This window comes from Labeo rohita, unplaced genomic scaffold, assembly GCF_022985175.1.
Source record: "Labeo rohita strain BAU-BD-2019 unplaced genomic scaffold, IGBB_LRoh.1.0 scaffold_84, whole genome shotgun sequence".
NCBI lineage: Eukaryota > Metazoa > Chordata > Actinopteri > Cypriniformes > Cyprinidae > Labeo > Labeo rohita.
Genome location: NW_026129788.1, coordinates 594,135 through 617,445, shown reverse-complemented (window position 1 = coordinate 617,445; position 23,311 = coordinate 594,135). Strand labels below are relative to the sequence as shown.

The 23,311-nt window shown below is 38.1% G+C and overlaps 1 long non-coding RNA gene across 1 annotated transcript; it reads left to right on the top strand.

Annotated features, from left to right (window-relative positions):
- Positions 1–434: 434 nt before the first annotated feature.
- Positions 435–1,281, top strand: LOC127162109 (uncharacterized). The gene is made up of 3 exons (XR_007827261.1): positions 435–700; positions 852–897; positions 1,020–1,281. It is a non-coding gene; the product is annotated as an uncharacterized LOC127162109 (long non-coding RNA).
- The last annotated feature ends 22,030 nt before the right edge of the window (positions 1,282–23,311 follow it).

Here is a 23,311-nt window from a genome sequence, read left to right as displayed (position 1 = left end):
CATTTTATTTAACTTTTTTTCCATTATGAACATTTTTTTTATTTGCCCTCTCTTTCAAAGCAGACGTCAAACCTCATTATAGAAAACATTCATTGAAGAATAACTGTTACTTCTGAACAGTAAAACAAATTAAAAATCAATTCTGGTATTTAGAAAAACTAAATGTGAATATTTAAGAAAAATATTGTAACAGACAACCGTCAAAGTCACCAATAAATAACACGGATATTAAAGCGGAAATGCAAATAAATAAGCAAGTAAAAATTCAGGAGCATTTTGTATTATCTCTCAGTCCTGGGCGTCTAAATGAGAAGTCTTCAAGCGCGTTCTCTCTCTCTGTTGTTCCTGAAACTACCGTAATCACTGTAATATGCGGGCACATAAAAATCAATCGCGGCTGGCTTTACCGCAGTCTCTGACTCCGCAGCGCACCACCCCCACTTTTGCAGCATTTTGTGTGTGTTTGTGTTTTCTGTGGTGATAACTAACCAGTGTTCATGACCACACTTTCGTGAACATGAATTAATTCATGGTAGAAGATCTGTGCAGCATCGCAATCTGTAGGAGAATTAAACAGAAAAAAAACAAGAAAAAAGAAAAATGGCAAACAAAGAGAACGAGAGACAATGTAATGAATCAGGAGAGAAACAAACGCTGAAACGAGTCAGACGGAACAGTATTAATAGTGGAATACCAAACTGTGAGTATTTATGATATTACATATAAACACTTTTATTGCATCGCTGTTATGCAGTTTCATCTTCTCTGATTTCCGAATGTAAAATCAACTCTATACTATTCATTCACTGAATAAAAATATGAGGATAATCGTTTGTGTTTGTGTTGTCTAGTTTCTGGTGATCCAGACAATTTCATTCTGAGTGACACAGAGACAAGGTAAGATTCTTCTCACTGATCATATACACAGACTAAATAACTATATACACTCAGTTATGTTACACTGACAGTATATGCATGTACTTTACACTGTATTGTGATTGACAGTATGTGTGTTATAGTTCTAGGAGTGTGTTTTCTCCTCAGACAAGAGCAGCTCCTTTTACTGGACCAGCAGAATATTCTTTATATTCAGTCTCTGATCAAATACTGTATAATTTACATTGTTTGTTGTATTTTAGTGTTACTATATATTCAAAATATTATAGACCTATACAACGAATATCAACATCATTCACTGTACAAAATATTTTTTCAAAACTGACAATGGGAGTATTATTTGGAATACTATTGTTGTACTATTGTTTACTAGTGGTTTCTTAATGTTTTTCTGTATTATGTTATTCATATTTAAAAAAAAATATGTACAAGTTTATAAAACTACTACAATGTTTCATAGTGACAAAAATGTATATGCATGTTTGTAAAATATGTATATTTTATAAAACTAATGTTATAAATTGTTTTTACTGAAATGTATTTCTCTTCTGCATTTTCATTTTGTTGTGTTTTCTCTTTTAAAAGGTCACAGACGGGTGAGGTGTAGAAATGTGTTTAAACAGATTAGAGCCTTTTGATTCATCACATGACTAATAGGGATTTTGGAAAACTGCGGTTCTGAAAAGCAGGTGGTGGGATGAGTCACTGAGAATTTAAAGTGTGTTTTTCCACTAACAAACCAGCCTTAAATTGTGTCATGTATGATCTCAGAGAAATTCTAGCAGAACAGAAGACCAAATGAAATGAGTCACAGAATGATATTACATTTGAGCGGGACTGACCATAAACACTCAAGAATATGTGATGACAGAGAAATTTACAGACAGACAAAGGAGACAAAGGAGCTTTATAGCCGATCAACAGCTGAAAGAAGAATACATGAACAGCTGCTTTAAAAGTGTCTTACAGTAAGTACAAAAAAATTGAATGGCTGTTTCAAAACATTTGAATGCTGTTTGACTTCTTTCCTTCACAAAGAAATGCAGGTGTGTGTCAGAAATAGTGCTTGTCATGGTACAGGGGTAACCATAGTAACCACATCATCTTTTCAGCATTTTGAAATTCATCACTTACCCTTATCTTGCTCACTTTCTTTTCCATTTTCACCTCTTCACAAGTTTGACAGTACCACGTCTTCATTTTCAAATATTAACGCACTGCCACTAGCAAACTTCATCAAAGTTATTATTACTAAGATTTATTGAAGATACTCGTGGTGGCCGCAGATTAGGGATGGTCACTGTACACAGTGAAAATCAAGAGAAAACAATAAAAGAACCCAAATTAGACAAAGATGTTGGACAAAGGCTACAACATCCCAGAGACCCTGTACAGGACAAAAATGGATGACTGGATCTTCAGAAAGATTGGGTTCCCTTTCAGTCGTACATTGAGAGTATGACTTTTTAGAGAGTAATCTCTAAAAGAGCTGGCACGGTTGGGATTGTGTGTTGTTAAACATGCCTTTCCCTCCGTGCCCTTCTGGTTGCAGCTTACCTCCCCAAACGATTGACAAGAGGTTCCGGGTACGAGGCCGCTGCGATGTGTGTCAATGGGGAGCAACAGGAAGCGAAGAAGTTTCCGCCGGGTGAAAACCCCACAAACTTCTCGCTTTTCGTGTCCCTCAGTCGAGCTTCCAGATGAGTTTGTTGGTCTGTCTCAGTACGGCTGATTTTCTTATTCTGAGCTCCTAAACTGGCTGAATGGTCAGCGGCAGCATCGCTAGGAGGGCGTGAGCCATTTGAAGCTTCAGCTGAGCAAGACTCTCTGGGGAGCTGATTATCAGTTTGAGGCGGACACAAATATGGAGCCGTGCTTAAACGGGCAGTCAAGGAGGGGCTGATTAATAGACATCTGGGTAACAACCTTTACACTTGTTTCCAGTGCCTGTTCCCCAGAAGCGCACGAGAAGTTGATGAAATCGCGGAAGGCTCGGTTTTTCTTCACCACCCTCGATGGGGGTCCAGCAAGAGGGCTTATGGAGGTTACCCAGGCAGAGAGGGCAATCCTCCCAAGGCTTCCGTCCAGGGCCCGTAAATTCTCTTCGGGCAAAGGCTTACACGAACAAGCTGCATCCACCCTGCACACCATGGCCATCCTGTGGGCGTTTAGGCCAATGGGTTATGAGATTTGTACGAGGGTGGTTCCAACCTAGGCCTACAGGAACTGCGTATAATGATTACGCTCTCTGAGCTATGAAAGTTGCGGCGCAGGATTTGGGAAGGGCGATGTCCACTTTGTTGGTCCAGGTGCGCCACCTGTGGCTTAACCTGAGAGAAATGCAGGAAGTTAGAAGTCCGCTTCTTGAAACCCCATTTCCCAGGTTGATCCTTTCAGCAACGCTGTGATAGAATTTGCATGCCATTTCTTCACGGTAATATATTTTTTTTAAAAAAAGTAGACAGAGGCCATCACATTTCCGGCCTCAGGCATGGGCCAGGCTCTGGTCCCGTACCCCCGACAACCCCTGTCTGCTCGTCGCCACGGACGGCCCCTTGCAGAACTGCTGATGCCCCGTAAGTTATTACGGGAAGGTGGCAACGTCAGCTCGTCAGTAGGTTTTCTAGAACCCTCGTTAGGTTTCTAGTTTTTCCAGAGACGAGCAACCCAGAGGAGGAGGCTAACTGACCTACCCAGATCCACTCTCGACCTGGGGATGAGAGATGGATTCGGCCCCATTCCGACCGTCTGTCATCCGGCAGACAGTCACTGCCTGGTCAGTAAGAGCATCCCTCCTCTCGGTTATCTTACAGCACTATGGCCCTCCATGAGACGGCCAGATGCTGAGTCTGAGACCAATATTAGGCACTCACCTGGTATCTCTGCATGTTGGCAAAGACACCCTGTGTTCCTTGAGGCTTTCATCTCCAAGCACGGCGCCCTTTGCTCTATTCAGCCAAGACATCCCCACTCCAGGTATGTCGTCGGGCGTAGTTCCTCCGAGGCTGCTAGCAGAGTCCCGAGATGTTTGGCTTCTCAGGACTACCTTACTCAGCTCAGGTTGCAAGGCGTCTGCCAAGTTCTATGGCATTTTCTTACAAATCGGCTCAGGACAAGAATGCTGTGGTCCTTCAAGCGTAAATTGCAACCCTCCTGGGAAAGGGTGCGATAGAACCTATCCCCTCAGCTGAAATGAAGAAGGGGTTTATCAGCCCCTACTTCATTGTACCCAGGAAGCGTGGTGGACTCACACCAATCTTAGATCTGAGGTTTTTGTTTTGTTTTGTTTTTTTTGTTTTTTTTCGTTTTGTTTTTTTGTTTTTTTAAATCGGGCCCTTTTCAAGCTCCCGTTCAAAATATTAACCCAAACATACATTCCTTTATGTGTCAGGGTTCAAGATAGGTTTGTGGCGTTAGACCTGAAGGATGCGTACTGTCATGTCTTGATTCTTCCAAGACTTCATCTTCGAGGTCAGGCTCATCAGTACAAGGTTCTCCCTGCAGCCTATCCCTGTCGCCCCACACCTTCACAAAGGTCATGGAGGCTGCCATTGCCCCACTCAGGGAAGTGGGCATATGCATTCTGCGTTCTCTCTGTGACTAGCTGGTCCTAGCACACTCACAAGGTTCGGTTTGCACTCTCAGGGATGTGGTTCTCAACAACCTGGCTCGATTGGGACTTTAGGTCATCTGGGAAAAGAGTAAACTCTCCTCAGTACAAGGTTTCTCTTTAATTTGTGTGGACTCGGCCACTGTACTTCACGTCTTTCTTAAGAGCATGCATAGTCAGTGCTGTAGTGCGTGAGAGCACTCAGATTCAGTACAGCGGCCCCCCTTTTATGTTCCAAGGCTCCTAGGGCATATGGCATCCTCCGATGTGGTCACGCTGCCTGACCCGATGCATATGAAACCGCTGTAGCACTGACTTCAAACCTTCAGTCCTTGGGGACACATTTTTGTTTCTACAGGCAAGGGTGCCCTTGGTACAAGTGTCTAGATGCACTGTGTCACAACAGTTGCTTCCAAGTCGAGCTGGAGCGCCGTGCTGCAACGGGCATTCAGCCTCAGGGGTCCGGTTAGGCCCTCGGCTGCTTTGGCATTCAATTGCCTGAAGTTGTTGACAATGCTTCGGGCCCTGAAGAGATTTCAGCCTTCGTTGAGGGCAAGCATGTCTCGGTCTGCACCGACAACACAGCAACTGTGGCGCACATCGACCACCAAAATGGTGTACGCTTCTTTCGCATGTCACAACTGGCCTGCCATCTCCTGCTCTGGAGCCAGCACAGACTCAGGCTTCTGTGTGTCACTCACATTCCGGGTGACAAATTCGCTCTGAGGTGAGTGGAGGCACCACCCTCAGACGGTCCGGCTGTTTTGGAGTCGATTCGGCCAGGCACAGATAGATCTGTTGCAGCCTGACCGAGGCTGGTACAGATGCATTAGCACTCAGCTGACCGAGTGGGTTATGCAAGCACGCTAAACCCCCAGTGAGCCTTATTACACAGACACTGTGCAATGCCGGGAAGGAAACAGAACAGATTCTTCTGGTAGCCCTGTTCGGCCCAACAGAACCTGGTTATCGGAGCTTGTGCTCCTACCATCAATCCCTTCCCGGCACATTCCTCTGAGAAAGAACCTCCTTTCTTAGGGGAAGGGCACGATCTGACACCCATACCCAGACCTCTGGAACTTCCTTCTATGGTCCCTGGACGCGACCAGGAGGTCCCCAAAAACCTTCCACCCGCAGTGGTAAGCACCTTATGTAGAGCAGAGCCTCCTCCATTAGGTGGTGGTACATCCTGGAAATGATGCCGGTGTTCTTCCTAAGGGAAGAACACATAGAGATGCAGTATCAAATCTGTGCTATCCCTCCTCCAAGGAGGCCTGGACAGGCACCTTTCTGCTTCTACACCCAAAGTCCACGTGACAGCTTCCATGACTTGGTGGAAGGCAGAACAGTGGAGCAGGATTTGTCAGATTCCTTAGAGGTGCCTGGAAGTTGAACCCTCCCTGGTTGCACCACATCCCCTTTTTGATCTGTCTGTGGTCCTTCAGTGCCCAAGGTACCCACTACTCCCTTCAGAGATCAGGTGGTGACCCTGCAAGCTATCCCTTCATACACTCGACACAATGTCTCGGTTACATGTGGTAACGCTCGTTCCCTGATGGAGGGAACGGAGACGTTGTGTCCTTCATGCCACAACTCCAGACTGCCTCTAAATGGGTTGAGACACTTCAACTCCTCAGAACAGAACGAGTGAGCAGATCCCGTGATAGAGGGAACTTCAGGGTCAAATTAATCCCTTTGAAAATGTCTATTGTCTGTCTTTCTAAAAAGAATATTCAGTATGTGAAAGATCATGAAAGGATCAAAGACTATTTTTACTGCATATCAATAATGCATAAATTACCACAGTGACAAAGGGATTGTTGACTTATTCTTCCATCTATAAACATCTTTATTTTATAAATTAAAAATGGCTCTTCATGCCCAAAAGGCTGCCGATCCCTGGTCGAACAGATGGTGTAAATAATAATAGAATTTGTAAATTACGGTGAATTAGTCCTTTAATTTCACTTTCATTTTCTCATCGTGCAAATACAGCCCCAGGAATAGCTTTCAACAAAAATAAGATAAAAATCATGTCTAAAAAAGCATGTTTTTTGCTTTACGGGTGTGTCACTTTAAAGCTTTCAAACAGCAGATCTCACAGCCGCACTGGATACTGACACTTTTCATCACAACTGTACTGTAATGTAACAGCTTTCCATTAAGCCGCTGCCATTGATAAGAGTGAGCAAGTTTTCAAACACGTACAAACAAAGTCCGTGCAAGTGGAAACAGATGCAAACAAATGTCTTTATTTGTGCTCCAATAGCAAAATGTCTCAAAACAACTTGCTGTGAGTGTTCCTTGTTCACAAATCTTTACAATCAAAGTCCATACCTTGCAGACGCAGCATACGAACACAGTCAATCTTACACACTACCCTGCCGTGCGGTCAAAAACTGTGTGCTTCCTAATTAGCAACGTGTACACACCGGACTCAGACACCGGTGCTACAATTATTCCATGTCAAGTATATAATTGTATTAAATCGGCTCCTACAGTGATTAAAACACTTATCTTTATCTTTTATATCTGTATATTACAATAATACTGAAGTCTATATTGTACAACAATCATAAATCATATTGTTTATATTTTAGTATTGTTTATAATAATATAGAGATAATCATCCAGTTTTAACAAATATCATGTTTATAGTCAATAAGCAGAGTTAAGGCTTGTTCACAGAAAGCAAGACAAGTACAACAATTATATTTGTAAATAGTCTCTATGTCCTCTCTAGATGCCTGATGGATGATGGACAAGATGGATGAATTTGATGGGATGTTTGGGATTCAAATGAAAGGCAAAAGTATTCCTAATAGAGCGCTGCAGGTATGACATCAGAAGCCGGGAGATTCACTACTGCTTCTTTCAAGAATTTTCTATGTGGTTTTATGGGGGTTTTCAATTTCTGAGTAAAGTATGGTAAACATAACAGGCTTTATTTATATTTATTTTTATTTTTGTTAAACCCCATGTCATACCTGCACCACTCTATATGCTGGAACTTTTATTGAACTCAACTTGTGTTCGTTATAATCAACCAATATCAACTAATATAAGCTTCATTATTTTCAAAGTTGTAAATAATACATTGGAGTAAGATTTACAAGAAAATACAATTTACGTTTTTTTTTTTTTTTTTTTTTTTTAACTTCATGTTTAATTCATTGTGTTACTTTTTGTTTCAAAATATTTTTTGAAAGGAGTCAATATTTTTCTACTTAAATGTTTTTTTTGTTTTTCCAGTGTAGATATAACTGAAATTAAAGCTGCAAGCAGTGTTGAAAGGGCCCTCACACCTGGGCTCACCACCACCTGGTGGCTTTAGGAAAACAGCAAACTGTCAGCAATATGCATTTAAGTGGTAAATATAAAAGGAATATGTCAAAGTAATTTATATGTGCCAAACTTCCTGCTGCCAGCTGGTGACACTGTGACTATAACTGGATATTGGCATGTAGATGTGTTCAGCCTAGCATTTTTATCAAACATATGAAGTTTGGTGCATACTGAACATGGTTTGTTTGGGTTCGTGCAAAGCATTGCATATCTTGATATTGGCCTTTACGTGTCTTCAGGTTAGGACTCTTTTTAAACGTGTAAAGTTTTGGGGCAGATACTGTATAGCTGAGCTACAGCATATTCTATTCCGACTGCAAAACATCAAACTTTGTCAGGCCCACATGGACATGCCCTTTCATGAAAACTCAAGATCTTCACAATTTAACAGCTTTAGATTAGACTGACCAATTATAATGTTGATCTCATTAAATCTCTATGAGCAGTTTGCTAGAGCTTAAAACATGCCAGCAGGTGGTGTTATGGCTAGAACTGAATATTGTCATAGGCATGTGCTCAGGACAGGACTCTTATCAAACGTGAATTTCGGTGCATATTGGAAATTGTATGCCTGAATTGTAACAATTGGCGAAACAATGGCGAAACATTGAAGTTTGTCAGGCTGCCACAGATGCGCTCTGCAACGAAAACGCAAGATCTTTCCCAATTTAACATTTAACATAGCTTTAGATTAGACTGAACAAATTTTGTTGTTGATCTGAAATAATTTAAAATAGCAGACTTCCTGTTGGGTTTCGGACTTCATACAGGGGGACTTTTTTGTAAGTACTGGTGTGTTACATGTGTCTACCGAATTTGAAATTTTATAGGTGGCGCTGTAGGGGAATTTACAGTTAAACCCAAGGATCAGGTGTGTGGAAATGAAGACCAGGAGTCAGAGATGCAATCATCAATCGAAGAACAATTTACTCAAGAAGATAGATTGCACTTTCATCAGCAGAAGTCAGCTTCACTCTCTTGATGGAGCTAAGCTGCTCTGCGTACATTTTTAAAACACCAGTAATTATACTCTAACAAAGGTTGCTAAATATGTCAATGCATAGGTTAGGAAGGTTCTGATTGGTTCAAATCTAGATAAACTTTGCAAATCTCCATATAGACATCAAACTCAAAGCATATCTCTAAAAGATTATTCAGGTGACAAGAGATCATGGGTCAGAGACCCTGAGACCCATTTCTGACACTACCAGGGTGTGACAGATGGCAAGCTTCTCCAGAACAGTCATTTCTTCTGTACTCAAAGACAGATGCGGACACACATTGTACTATAAAACATCCTATAAGTTTCAGAATTCAAACTTTGTCGTAAGTCTAAAAACATCTTATATTGAAGGCAGTCTGACAAAACCACAACTTGTGGAATGTTCTATTCTATGATGTGATAGTGTGGATAAGCACTGCCTCCGCAGAAGATCATCAACACCTGCCTCTACACTGCTACCCGTTTAGCCTCCCCAACCAATTCACACATGTAGCGTAAATAATGAACGCAGGTCTACTTAGAAACCAAATGATAAAGATGCAGAAGACAAGAAGCTGTGCAGTGTTTCCCCACAACTTGGCAGTGCTTGCATTGCCTCCTTCCTTCTGATCCCAACATTAGGAAACTTTTTTAATAAAGATCCACACCAGTTAGAACTTGGGCCTTTGTTCACGTCATTTTAGCACATATTTGTTTACAAACAAAGCAAAAAGGCGATGTTGTGCAACGATATTGAATCATTTGATCTCAGTATTTATGCAAGTTTGACAGTGTCTATGATGAATGTACATTGTCAAACATACACATTATTAGCCAATCATAGCAGTGGGCATTTACTCCAGAGTCTACAATCCACCACACCTATTCAAACTAAGTGTTCTGATGAGGGGGGTTAAAAACAGGACATAAAAATTGCCTACTACCTCTAAATTATGATGTTTTTGATGTAAAAATCTTGATAACATTACAAGGTGAACTCAGAGAACAGCACAAAATAATTGTAAAAAAATGCAGTTCATAATCCCTTTACATTCACAGATCTTTGCATGATGATCATGTTTTTTGTTTTGTTCTGTTTTTTTTTTGTTTTTTTTGTTTTTTTTTTTGTTGTTGTTGTTTTTTTGTTTTTTGTTGTTGTTTTTTTACAAGCTTTTAAAGCGTTTCACATTATAACCAATCACACACAATTCTATTCATTTTATGAATGCAATGGCCAATCAGATTAGTCAGTCTTCACTGAAACATGTATGTATATGAGTGTCGGTCAGCCTGATGCAAGTAGGATAACAACATGTACCACCTGTTCCAGCTTTCAAACTGCAGTAACCAATAAGTGATAAATATCTGTGCAAACACAACCACTACCCAGAAACAAGTCAGAAAGACCAGCATTCATAGTGGAAAACCAAACTGTAAGTATTTATGATATTAAATATAAAACACTGTAACATGCATTTTATTGATACATAATCCAGTTTCATCTTCTCTGGTGTCTGAATGTAAAAATCAACCCTAAACTTTACTGATTATTCAATACAAATACAAATAATAATAATAATAATAATAATAATAATAATAATAATAATAATAATAATAATAATAATAATAATTCCAAACCACAACAATCTTAATAACTATTAATTTCGTATTTAATCATTTATGTGTGATATATAATTGTCCATGAAGGCTGGAAGTGAAAAACTTTTATATTCAGGTGTGCATAATTATTAGGCATGTTTTCTTTTACAGATAAAATGAGCCAAAAAAGAGATTTAACCCAGACTGAAAAGTCCAAATGATTAAATGCCCATGAGAAGAATGCAGTACTAATGCATTACTAGAATTTGCAAAGCTAAGGCTTGACCATTGGACAGAGAAATACTTGAGTCTGCATGGTCAGAAAAAAAGAGGTGGAGAAGAAAAGATGTATGTTAACTGCAAAAGAATTAGGAATTAAGGTGAAGAATTAGGTGTGACACCATCAGGAACCGTTTAGTCTCCAGCGCCACCATTTTCCAGAACTATAACCGACCTGGAGTCTTCAGAAGTGCAATGTGTCAGGTTCTCAGAGACTTGGTAAAAAAATAATAAAAAAATGCCCCTGACTTAAGAATAACAAGCTGACATGTTGTGAAATACATGAAGACAGTTTTTGTTTATTTTATTTTTTTATAGGCTTTATAGACCGATAAGTTGAAGGACAAGCATCTCTGATTCCTCTGATTCAAGAATTTATCTTCCAAAATCTGGCAGAAAGTTTTGGGAGTTCATTTTAGTCCATCTCTGCAAGTCAGACTTTTCAGGATAAGAGACTAAACATGAACTCCCAAAACTTACTGCCAGATTTTGGAAGATAAATTCTTGAATCAGAGGTACAAGAGAATGTGATGCTTGTCCTTCAAGAGTCACTCTCAACTTATCGGTCTATAAAGCCTATAAAAAAATAAATAAATAATAAAAAAAAAAAAAAAACTTCATGTATTTCACGACACATCAGCTTGTTATTCTTATTAAGTCAGGGGCATTTTTTATTATTTTTTCCCAAGCAAAGTCTCTGAGAACCTGACACATTGCACTTCTGAAGACTCCAGGTCGGTTGCAGTTCTGGAAAATGGTGGCGCTGGAGACTAAACGGTTCCTGATGGTGTCACACCTAATTCTTCACCTTCATTCCTAATTGTTTTGCAGTTAACATACATCTTTTCTTCTCCACCTCTTTTTTCTGACCATGCAGACTCAAGTATTTCTCTGTCCAATGGTCAAGCCTTAACTTTGCAAATTCTTGTAATGCATTAGTATTGCATTCTTCTCATGGGCATTTAATCATTTGGACTTTTCAGTCTGGGTTAAATCTCTTTCTTGGCTCATTTTATCTGTAAAAGAAAACATGCCTAATAATTATGCACACATGAGTTTTTCACTTCCAGCCTTCACAGACAGTTATATATCACACATAAATGATTAAATACAAAATTGACAGTAGTTATTAAGACTGATGTGGAATTGGTAAAATGTGTTTGAAAAAAAAAAAAAGAAAAAAAAAAAAAAAAGACCAGAATGTCAACATGCCTAATAATTCTGCACAGAGTGTAGTTTCTGATGATCCAGGCACTTTCATTCTGATGTCTCTGACTGACTCACAGATGAGGTAGAAATCTTACTGACCATATACATACATACAGACTAAATGGACTAATTTCTATTACACTGACAGTAAGAGTTTGTATTGTATTATACTGACAGTATACTATGTGTTACAGTCCTGAGAGTGTTTTCTCTTCAGACAGGATCAGCCCCTTTTACCAGACCAGCAGAATATTCTTTATATTCTTTACACTCACTGATTAAACACTGTATATTTTATATTGTTTATATTGTACTTTTTTCTTTATTATTATTTTTTTTTTATGTTAAGGTACATATATATATATATATATATATATATATATATATATTGAGTGAGTGAACTTTAATGGTGCCCCGATGAAGAGGGGTCTTATTTAGCAAAACAAACTGTCATTTTTTGAACAAATTGATAATTTACTTACTTTTTAACCTCAAATGTTAGTCTTGTCTTACTCTCTGCCATGCGCATGGGTGGTCTCTGTAATCCAAGTCAATACAGTTAGGGTATGTCTAAAAAGTGTCCTACATCGCTGTTTTACTTTTTTTTTTTTTTTTAAAGGGCATTTAATCTTTGCATGTTACTTTGTAAACACTGAGTCTGTACTTCTACAGCAATGTAGGACGATTTTGAAGTTGGGAATGAAAACGAGATAAGAGTTTTTAGACATACCCTAGACCAATATCAAATCTTCCTTTAATAGGGAAAATTATTGAAAAGGTTGTTTTTGATCAGCTGAACAACTACTCAAACTCAAATGGATACCTGGACAATTTTCAATCTGGTTTTCATCCACATCACAGAGACAGCGCATTTAAGATAATAAATGATATTTGCTTAAATTCTGATCCTGGCAAAATATCAGTGCTGGTACTACTAGATCTGCGTTTGACACTGTCGTTCATAACATTCTTCTAGAGAGACTGCAAAAAACTGGGTCGGGCTAAGTCTAAGTGGACGTCCATGACATGCGGAGTCCCTCAAGGCTCAATTCTAGCGCCGCTCTTGTTTAGCCTGTATATGCTCCCACTCAAAGTCAAGTCAAATAATGAGAAAGAACCAAATTGCCTATTACAGCTCTGCTGATGATACCCAGATTTACCTAGCCTTATCACCAAATGACTACAGCCCCATTGATTCCCTCTGCCAATGCATTAATGAAATGAACAGTTGGATGTGCCAGAACTTCCTTCAGTTAAACAAAGAGAAAACTAAAGTCATTTCATTTGGAAGCAAAGAGGAAGTTCTTAAGGTGAATGCATACCTTGATTCTAGGGGTCAAACAACTAAAAACCAGGTCAGGAATCTTGGTGTGATTCTGGAGTCAGACCTTAGTTTCAGTCGTCATGTCAAAGCAGTAACTAAATCAGCATACTATCATCTCAAAAACATTGCAAGAATTAGATGTTTTGTTTCCAGTCGAGACTTGGAGAAACTTGTTCATGCCTGGGTGGATTATTGTAATGATCTCCTCACTGACCTTCCCAAGAAAACCATTAGACAGCTGCAGCTCATCCAGAACCAGAAAATCTGAGCATATCACACCAGTCCTCAGATCCTTACACTGGCTTCCAGTTATATTTAGAATTGATTTTAAAGTACTTTTACTCATTTATAAATCACTCAATGGACCAGGACCTAAATACATTGCAGATATGCTCACTGAATATAAACCAGACCACTGAGATCATTAGGATCGATTCAGCTAGAAATACCAAGGGTATCCGCTTTTAGCCATTATGCTGCCCGCAGTTGGAATCAGCTTCCAGAAGAGATCAAATGTGCTAAAACATTAGCTACATTTAAATCTAGATTCAAAACTCACTTGTTTAGTTGTGCATTTACTGAATGAGAACTGTACTTCGTCTGAATTGATTGCACTGTATTTTATGTATATATCAATAAATGTATACATCAATAAATGTATATACAATAAGTGTTCTTAATTTCCTTGATTTTATTGTTGTGTTTTTTTTAAGGATTATTTTTATGTACATTGAATTATCATTGTGTATGAAATGGTATATAACTTTCCTTGCCTTGCCATTATAGGATGGTTGTGTACACACTGTCTACACACATTTTCACACAATTATAATTTTGCATCCAATGACCCCTTTAAGCTGAATCTGTAGAAATAAATCAAATCCACATTTATGTAGTGAAGGAACTCATTTCTTAATTTAAAAAAAAATTACAATATATACTACAATATAACTACAATATATACATGCAATATTCCTCTCAATTCTCCAAGTGTGGCATTGTTTTCACCCTTGACTCTTGTAATACAGTGACGTGTATTCACTCGAGAGGTGAACATCAGAATCACAGCAGGTTTCTGTGACAGATCTCATCTCTCCAACATTACAGTATACTGTATCTACAGCTCAGCTGGATCATGTGCTAGAAACACCAAGACTGGGTTTGATTCCCAGTGAACACACATATACTGTTAACTGAATGACTTGAAGTCACTTTGAATTAGATTATCCACAAAGTCACAGCAACATAGATGAAAATACACTCACATATGTTAGTATGTGTCTGTGCACAAATCATTTCAATAGTTTGAATATGTATAAGAATATGTATCAAGAGTTTCATAAGAATCATCAGACAGGTGTTTTCACACACAGTGTTTCCTAACCACATCATAGACCAGGACTACAGCCAGGACCACAGTGAAATTATGAAATGAACATGGCAACACTCAGAGAAGCAGGGCCAAGAAAAAAAAAAAAAAAAAAAAAAAAAAAAACACCACATGTGGCCAAGTATGGTGACCCATACTCAGAATTTAACCCATCCAAGTGCACACACAAAATAGTGGGCTGCAGCGTGGGTAGTGTTACTATCCCTTCCTGTCTAGGGGTTTAGGAGGGGAAGTAGCATGACCGCAACTTAGATAGTTACAAGAGAATAGGTTTATTTGCAAAAAAAAAAAAAAGGAACAATAAATTTAACATAAAAGAGGAGAGAGCAAGGTCTAAAATAAAATGTTCAACTAACTAATAGGAAGCAACTAACTTACCTCAAACGTCCAAAAGAAAAGAGAAATAAACATAAAACTTCCCTCTACTTCCTAACTGAACCAAAAACGGGGATGAAGTAGAAGTCCAAAGAAAAACAGTACTCTCTCCCTAGGCTTCCCACAACAATATACAGATAACAAAATTCAATAGAGTAGAAGCTCTTGCACTTGCTTTTAGCTTAAATAAATGAAAAAAAAAAAAAAAAAAAAAAAAAAAAAAGGTTCACAACTGAAGGATTATTAGCCACTGCGAATACACAACATTCAATCTGGAACAGGGGAGAAGTGAGTGCAGCCATTTGTAATTTTTTTTGTGTCTGGCTTCCGGTCTCACCCACTTCCAGCTATTTTTAGCTGCACAAAAGCTAATTTTGCTGCTTGATATTGCAAACTGGTGTGTCTTACCATATTATTTTAATGTATTAGAACACACTGGTTTGTAGTGCAAACGGTTTAAGCATTTACTGCACTTCTATATTCTTCTCGTCATTTCTTTATGGCGGATTATGAACCTGACGTCTAACACATTACCAGAAAACAGCTTAATTCCATGTTGAAAAATAAGGTGGATACTCCAGTCACATTCACATAACGAGCCACAGGTGATGGTGATTCTGCCTGAGAGAGAGAGAGAGAGAGAGAGAGAGAGAGAGAGAGAGAGAGAGAGAGAGAGAGAGAGAGAGAGAGAGAGAGAGAGAGAGAGAGAGAGAGAGAGAGAGAGAGAGAGAGAGAGAGAGAGAGAGAGAGAGAGAGAGAGAGAGAGAGAGAGAATTTTTTTGAATTTTCAAACAGCTTTATTTAACAAAACAAATACTCACATAAAACAGTTTTCACAAAGACCCATCATTTTATAAAAAAGATGCAAAAAGAAGTTCATTTTCAAATATAGAACATAAAGCTCCTCTATGACACCATATTTTTTCAAAAACATTTAAAGAGTCCATAGCTTTATAAAAACGAAAATCAATTGAAAGCCTCGATTTTATCATAGCGGTAAACACCTTTTCAACAGTACATTCAAAATTCTGCTCAATTTTATCCCGCCTACTGACGTAAATGGCCATTTTGGCTGTACCCAAAATGAAATTTACCAACTGGCATTCACTTTGACGTTTCTGAACATATTTAAAACCCAAAATAAAAGTATGCACCGAAAACTTCTCATTAAAACAATTAAAAAAATGTTGCAAACTCTCAAATAAAGGCTTAAGTCTTGAACAATATGCAAAGGCATGAAAAACAGTCTCTCTCTGAGAACAGAAAGGACATTCACTGCTAACATCTGGATTTAAAACAGAAATAAAAGCATTAACAGCAATAATACCATGCATAATTCGCCACTGTAAATCTCCAGCTCTTTTAGTTAACGGTGGCTTATAAAGTGCTCGCCACTCTGGTCTTACTTTGTTACTCATCATAAAAACAGTACGCCATGGCGTATCCAATCTTTCATGTAATCCCTTTTTGTTAAAAGATATTACACAGGCTTGATACATTCTTTTTCCTTTACTTTCACACAAATCTATATTTGTCACCTTTTCTGATTCTAGCAAAAAGCCTGTATAATCACCTAAATTCTGTGAAAGCAAAAGACTGGGAAAATTGTCTTTCTCATTAGGGGTTAATTCCCCTTTACAATACCCCTGAAGCATTTTTAATTCTTCTGTTGTAAGAGCAGATTGTAACTTCTGTAATACTCTTGTGACAATTCGAATGGATCTGACTCCTAGAAGAGCAGCTACATGTTCAGCTTTTTCCAAAGTTGGGCCAGCCACTTTGATTAAACATTCAATCGTTACAATCTTAGATTTAAAAAATGCCTCCGTCAGAGCCCCAAAACCACCTAAAAAGTCCAATCTTGATCCATAAATCAGTGGTTCCTTCAATAGCCAGAATAAAGATGATGTGGAATCAGTCCTTTTCACTTGAAAAAGGTCCCAGACTTTGAAAAGGTTCCTGTAGAACTCTGGCATCTTGGATGTGTTGATTTTTTGGGGATTTAACAAAAACAAAGACTTATCCAAGCATAGTCCTTCAGCAGTCTTTAAAATCATACTGGCCACTGGCCTCCAGCTTAAATTCTTTGGACCAGTGAGAAAACGCTGTATAAATTGTAGCCGAAAAGCTGCAGTCCTACTTTGTAGATGTACAAGTCCTTGTCCTCCTTCTTCCTTTGGTAAATATAAGACATTATGTGGCACCCAATGCATTTTGTCCCAAAAAAAAATCTATTAAAATGGATTGGATTTTCGCAAGTAAACATGCAGGTGGTTCAATACAAGCCAATCTGTGCCATAAAGAAGAGGCCACCAAATTATTAATAATAAGGGTGCGTCCTCTATATGATATATTTTTTACAATCCATTTCCATTTCATTAAGCGACCTTTCAGTTTTTCAGTTATTCCCTCCCAATTTCTTTGAACAATCGTTTCATCTCCTAAAAACACTCCTAAATATTTAAAACCATCTTTCTTCCAAATTAACCCATTCGGGAGTATTGGTACCCTTCTTTCCCATTTACCAACTAGAACTGCTTCGCTTTTACTCCAGTTAATTTTTGCTGAGGAAATTATTTCAAACTCCCTCAATGTTTTTAATAATGTATCCACATCATTCTGCTTATTTAGTACAATGACAACATCATCAGCATATGCTGATAAAACTAAAGTACTTTTACAGACTTGTAAGGATACTCCTTCTAAAACTCTTCTCAATTTATTTAACAGTGGTTCAATTGCCAGTGTGTAAAGTATACCAGACAGAGAGCACCCCTGTCTTACCCCACGACATACTTTAAAAGGAGCACATAAGCCACCGTTAACTCTCAGTACACTCTCAATGTCATTATATAAAACTTTTATGTATCCAATAAAATCAGAACTAAAACCAAATGCTTGTAACGTTTTCCACAAATAATAATGTTCTACACGATCAAACGCCTTCTCTTGGTCTAAGGAAATCAAACCCATATCTATACCCAAAATTTTAGAAACATCAAATAAGTCCCTTATTAAATGAATGTTATCAAAAATTGATCGCCCAGGCACACAGTAAGACTGACCAGGGTGGATAACTTCCTCCAACACCCTTCCTAATCTAGTAGCCAACACTTTTGAGAGCAATTTATAGTCGCAGCACAACAAAGATACAGGTCGCCAGTTTCTTATGTCTCTCACGTCACCTTTTTTTGGCAAAAGGGTAAGGACCGCTCTTCTACAGCTCAGCGGCAGAAGTCCTCCGACTAGACTGTCACTGAGAACTGCTAGCAGATCCCTCCCTATCACAGGCCAAAAGGCTTTATAAAACTCAACTGGGATCCCATCTATCCCAGGAGCCTTGCCATTCTCCATACTTTGGAGAGCTTCATGCAGTTCACCTAGACTTATTACTGTCTTGAGTGCTGCGTTAGACTCTTCAGAGACCTTTGGCAGATCCTCAAAGAAAAACTGTTCGACAACCTGATCTTCTCTGTACTCACAGCTATAAAGCTTTTCATAAAAACCATTTGCTATTTTCCGAATTTCAATGGGGTCTGATATAAGAGAACCGGTCTCAGCAAATAAAGAGTGTATAACACGCTTTTGACCGTTCTTTTTTTCTAGACTAAAGAAGAATTTTGAAGGCACATCCATTTGGTCTATGTCTTTAAACCGTGATCGGACCAATGCCCCCTGTGCTTTCACTCTTTGTATGTCAGACAACACAGACTTCTTTAAAAAAAGGGCTTCAATATGTGTTTGACTTCCACTTGATTGTGCCACTTCTTGAAATCTTAAAATTTCATCTTCTAAAACTTTTATAGATTTAATTATATCCTTTGTGACATTGTGAGTGTACTGTTGACATAATTGTTTGATCTGAGTTTTACCAAAACTCCACCATGTTTGTAAAGACTGAAAACTCGCTTTAGTGTTTCTAAAATTTTCCCAAAAGAATTTAAATGTCTCTTTAAAATGTGCATCACTTAATAAATGTGTGTTAAAATGCCAGTAAGCACTTTTCAGCTTAACAGAATTTAAGGTTATTGTACATATGACTAAACTATGGTCAGAAAACCCAACTGGGGTTATGGAACAGGTCTTGAAAATACTAAGATGGTGCTTAAAACAATAAAATCTATCCAATCTCGCTAGTGACAACACGTTATCACGGGCATGTGCCCATGTATACTGTTTTAAATTCCCATTTAAACTCCTCCATACATCACATAAATCATTTGCTTCAATCAACTGAATAAGTCGTTTACGAGAAAGCATGTGTGGTTCCACATGATTCCTATCTACATTACTTTCCACACAATTAAAATCTCCGCCTAAAAATAAATGCTCCTCACTATTGCATTTTTCTAAAGTTTCAGCAAGGGTTTGTAAAAACACCATTCTTTCTGTCGGCAAAGTTGGGGAATATGCGCAAATGAAAACAAAAAATTGATTCTCAATCTGAGCTCGAATCTTTAGCAATCTGCCTTTCACAATTTCTTCCACCTCAGTAGAACAGGGAGTAAAACTACTTGCAAATAAAATAGCAACTCCTCCACTAAGTGAGGATTTATGACTTAAAAAAGATAGACCTTTAAATTCTTTTTCCCATTCAACAGCATTAATTGCATCACTATGTGTTTCTTGTATAAATAAGACATCAAGTTGTTTCTGGTTCAAAGTTTCATATATCACTGTGCGTTTTATACAATCTCTAGCTCCTTTCACATTTAAGGGTGCAATGCGAATGTCACCCATTTGAAAAAACAAAAATAAACTTAGATCATAAAACAAGCAAATAATAAAATTGAGCCAGTTTACTATCATTAACTTTTCAGTTGGTTTTGCAATTTAGTCACAAATTTTTTCAACCTATATACTTCTTTGTTTGTGAAACAACCCTCACTCATGAATATCCTAGTGTTTTCCACAAAGCGTTTGATGTCTGGAAAATAGTCAGCAACCTGTACACCTCTCAAATTTTTTGTCAGTTTTAAAAACTTCCTTATTTCCTCAGTATCATAATCTTGACATATCCATTCACTCTGAGAGCAACTAGATGCACCAGAATCGGAGAAATCACTCTCATTACCAATATCATCAACATCTGACTCCTTTTCACTTTCTGTTTTTCTAGCTTGTTTCGATTCCAAAACTTTGTCCTTCTTTTTTCTCTTTAAGGGTGCTTTAAATACAGCCTGATCTATATCCATCATTAAATTATCACTTAAACTGGCAGTCTCTGAAAGAGACGCTTTATCCGACAAAACGTTAACGTGTGAAAGATCCATACTCTTGTCAGCCTTGGACTCACTCTTACCCACGAAAGGAAAACCTGACTCGTCTCCATTTTTTTCAACTATGGCCTGATTCACCTCTTCTGTCTGTACAGGAGGCAGTATATCAGTCAATCCACTGGTAGATGGCCTGGGTTCAACTTGAGCTGGTTCAGGAACAATATCTGTTGTTCCTTCATCCCTGACCTGCACACCATTTTCAGTCGAGTCGTCTTGCATGTTTTTATCATTTTTATCTGGGCAGAAACGCACTAAGTGCCCTATTTTTCCACAGCCAAAGCACTTAATCACATCAGTGCTTACAAAAACACTGTAATCAAAATCATCAACTCTTAATTTCAAATTCAGGTTAAGCTCATCTCTATTATCATTCAGGATCATATAAATGAATCTTCTGAATGATACTACATGCTTAATCAAATCTGACTTGCTCCCAAGAGCGATTTTTTTCATAGGACTGACTATCTTTCCAAACCGTGACAGTTCTTTGATTAACATTTCGTCCTTAATGAACGGTGGAACGTTAGACAGCGTGACTTTCTTAGCGGGGGTAGAAAGGGGAAGCACCGGGGTAAATAACCCACTAATTATCACTCCCTTCTCCACTACTTCGTTTGCTTTCTCAACAGAACTCAAAAACAAAACAATAGCGCTATTCATTCTAGATGCCGCTAAAACACATTCATGGCCAACAACATCTCCAACAGCCAGGATGCATTCCTCCACATTTACAACGGACACCACTTTCACTCCGTGACGCCGTGTAAGGGAGTCCAAACTGGTGATTGTGTTTTGGGCTGCCATGCTTCCCAGTGATACACTGGTTGCCGACGCCCGAAAACCCTCAGATAAACCCTCTTTCACCACTCAAGACACCGCTGATATCAAAAACCAAAACCAAAAAAAAGATAGAAAAGAAAGAAAAGAGAAAGCAATTGTTTAGCCACAGCGGGCAAACACCACTCACACTCACCACACGCTCAGCCCACACTCGCTCCACAGACGCTCACGCATGCGCAGAGAGAGAGAGATCGTGCGTTGTCAGAGGGGAAGAAAACCATTTAAACCGTGAAAAACTCCATATCCATTCTAAAACACCTGAAAGTGCAGCACGGCACATTAAAACTTCTTGAGAATGTACCGGGTGTGGAGAGCATCGTATCAGCTTCTATTGCCTTCACATGAGTCTCTGCCCGCCCATCAAGACTTGATGGGACAAAGACTTGATGGGCAAGTGCGGCTGCGGATGGGCAGAGATGCGATGTGCGGGACGCGGTAGAATAAAATGATTTGCAGGACTCTCGCAAAATAGAAATATCGAAACAAAATATCTAAAACAAATGAATTGCAATTCAAGTACTGCACAAAAGCAACAAGAACAACTATATAAAACAAATATGATTAACACGCTTAATCATAGGCAGCGTTTCTATTTATAACGTGTTTGCAACGTTGAACAATGTTGATTTCTAAAATGCAATGGACAATCAGAGAATCCACCTACCATTCGAAATCCCCTGCATTTTTTCCAACCACGCATGCAGCAGCTTATTGCTTTCAGTAAAAAGTAAAAGACAGAGCTGTAATTTGATTACTTTTAAAAGGAGTAATCAGTAATTTAATTACATTTTCAGAGAAACTTCCCCAAAACTTACTGTCACTCATTTATGTTAAAATTCTTTTTTTTTTTTTTTTTTTGTTTGATTTGTGATACTCCATGCAGTAATCTCCAAAAATGTATATTATGTCCATTTTATATATGTGTGAAAGATATATCTTTTTACTGGTGTTCGTTAGATGTTGGGCATCTTCCAACTACTGTCTGATTAACATGTTTCTCAAAATTAGTCATTAATGGTACTAGATGTTCTTTTCCAGAAAATGTTTTTGTAAAATGTAAAATAGGATTTCAAAGTGCTCCTTTTGCTGTACTTGTATCTATTTTTACCTGGAACCTTTGACTCATCACAACAGCTAGACCTAACCTGACCTATAGTCGTTACAATAACATGTGACACGACGGAAGAGTGACATAACTGAAAATGGAACGGAAAAATTACAGTCTATAGACATAAACACCCATTTGGGAGGATGTACATTTCCCGCATATATGTATATGTACCTACTCTTTACTCTCTCTTATGTTTCTTTTGCTTTTCTCCACTCCTTGCATTTTGCTAATACTCTGCACTCTGTACAAATTATTGAATAATTATTTTTTTAATCTTATTTAAACTATATTATTATTAACTTTGTTTTTATTGTATTAATAATGCTTTACCTAATACATTTTCATTATTTAAAAAACATGGTATTATGGAGAAGATGTGTCATAAAAATTCAATTCAAGATGAAAGTAAAACTACATATTGATTTCAGATTCAGTTTTAAAGATAAACATTTCTGTCGGTTCCAAGATAAAACAAAACCTCAATAACATCATGTCCTGACTTGTGACTTCTTACCACAGACCACAAAAACTTCATCTGAAAATTACTGCTGTACTACACTCTTAAAAATATAGGTGCTTTAAAAGGTTCTTCACAGCGATGCCATAGAGAACCATTTTCAGTTCCACAAAGAACCATGCAGTCAAAGGTTCTTTAAAGGACCACCTCTTTCTTACCTTTTTATAATCTGAAGAACCTTCTTTCACCACAAAGAACTTTTTGTGAAACAGAAAAATTATTCATGTTAAAGGTTCTTTATGGAACCATTTAGACAAAACTGTTCTTCTATGGCATCGGGTATTTTTTCACCTGATTATTAAATAACTACTTGTATAACTGAATATTACTCTCAGAATTAAACATGCAAGGTCTTGTGAAAACAATTTGGCACCATTACCATGTGTATCAGCATTATATCAGCTAATGGCTATCTAGGTCTTGTCATTAAAAACACATTGTTCAAAAACCTTGCATACAGATCAATATGAATTATAATATACTCAACAGCAGAACATGTACACCACAGCAGAGTAAATGCGTTGTGCAACTGACTAGCAGATATTCACTGCAAA